We start from the raw sequence: 2,297 nt of genomic DNA, 5'->3' as shown, positions 1-2,297 counted from the left end.
CTGAAAATTACATATATATATATACTTGTATACACATACACATTGCTGTATTAACGTGTGTCGTCACCGAGAAATGAAAGCTCAAAAACAATCTTAGAAATCGTCATAACAATTCACTGATAATATTAAATTATATATAATACACACATTAACGTTATAGCCTTTGAATAAGTAATATAATCGATAATAATTCAAACCTATACAAGTGTGATAAGTATCATCATTGGGTATATATGTGTTGTTTTCCCATAGCTTTCACAAATATATAATAGAATAAAATCTGATGAAATTGGTTGAAAATATTATGTGTTCATACTTTTTCTATATGTCTATATAATTTTTATACAATAAAATCTATTTATATTTTCTGCACATAACAGGACTTTTTAAGCCTGAATATTTCGCCTACTATTTGAAAATATCCGAATGTAGTCTTGTTCATTCATACATTTGATAGATACATTAGGCAAATTAAATTATTCAATATTTTATGAAATGTATTACAATCTATATCAATATCAATAAGCACTGGCACTTACTATAAATAAATCATTTATAGTCACAGAACTGATAACATTACATCTTTATACTTTGGTTTAGATCGCTTTTTACTATGATTTAATTCAATTATATTTTAATTTGTTTTTAAAATTTTGTATTTCTTCTTTATTATTATTATTTATTTTTTATATTGTATCTATTATAATTATTTTGCATGCTTCTATATTTAACTCACTTTCTTTCTATTCTCATTGTTAGTTAATATTTTAGATAGATTGTTCATATATCTAATCTAATGTATACCTTAATTTTTATTATTTTTTGATAGTTTCTTTTTGCGTATTATTATGCCCCCTTATACAAGCATTGTAAAAAAATGCATTTTTAAGTTATTAGATTTAAATTTGAGCTTTTAAAAAAATTGATGACATTGTGAAAACTGTGGTCACTAAATTTTTAATATGTATTGGTAGTATGTCTAATCTAATAACAGCTCTTCTTAAAAGAACTCTATTTTTAAAATGCAATTGATTAGCTTGAAGTAATGTTATAAAAAATAAACAAATATGTATATATAATAATAATAATAATAAGTGTGATTATATGCATAATATATGAGAAAAACTATATATATGTTTTTTTAAATTTACGTATAAAAACGATTAGATATATAAACAATCTAAAATATTCGTCGTAATTATTATATAACAGTGTCATCATTATTTTAACAACATGTTATATTACTTATCATCAATATTTAAGCTTAAATATTTATTTTAGTTAACAAATCAATTATTATTTTCTATTTTTAGTCCACAGTGTATTATAATTAATATTGGACATAACATCAGGTGTATATTTTTACTTTAAAGACTCTACTTTTGAATTTACATTAAGTTAAATATGGAGTATGAGAAGCTCGTTAGTTTCTATTCCTATTTTCATTCATTTTCATCTTACCTCATTTTAACTAAACCCTTTTAATCCTCACAAATTTAAGAATTGTATCAGTACAATTAATTTCATAGTTAATTTTTAATATGGAATGATTAACTGAGTGTCCTAGAAGGGTATGCAAAATCGCAAACCTTAACACCCACTGTCATAATAATATTAATAAGAATAATAATGTCTGTTCGGGTTGCTTTGTACCAATTGTGTCGAAACAAGGACACTTAATTGCACGATGAACGTTGATTGCGTTTGTCAAAAGAGCCGCTCTAATTAAATATCGTCCAGTTACACATATCAATTTTTCTTATTTATCCTCACATAGAGAATATTTCATATAAGACCAATTTACATTCAAATCTAATGTATCTTTATTCAAATCCGAAGTGGTATAGATAGAACTTGTTATAGAAAGATACAAAATATGCTTTTATTGTTAATAATATTAATAAATGATTGATCCGAGAATAACAGTAATAAATATATGTCGTCAAGCAGCAAAAATATATACAAAAAATTGAAAGAAATTGTACCGATAAAAAAATATAGAAATGATATAAACAAAAATGTCGTTAATTATAGTACAGCTTTTGTTTTTCAATGATAAATCATATATGACAAATCCCGAAAATATTTGTATCACAACTTAAAATAGTGTTATATATATTTGATATATAATAATTGCATTTTAAAGCTGGTTTACTCCAAAATATTTGCTGTCTTTATAAAATATCATAAAGAAAAAAATTATATAAATTATATAAGAATAATTTAATTTTATATATAATTATTAATATTTTTTCGTAACTAATTTTGGGTCTATAAAAACATCACCACAAATAACA

Source organism: Ctenocephalides felis, unplaced genomic scaffold (genome assembly GCF_003426905.1).
Source record: "Ctenocephalides felis isolate EL2017-DRISC unplaced genomic scaffold, ASM342690v1 CF-g0.4_SCAFFOLD_01886, whole genome shotgun sequence".
NCBI lineage: Eukaryota > Metazoa > Arthropoda > Insecta > Siphonaptera > Pulicidae > Ctenocephalides > Ctenocephalides felis.
The sequence above is the reverse complement of the archived record's forward strand: the minus strand, read 5'-3'. Positions refer to the sequence as shown.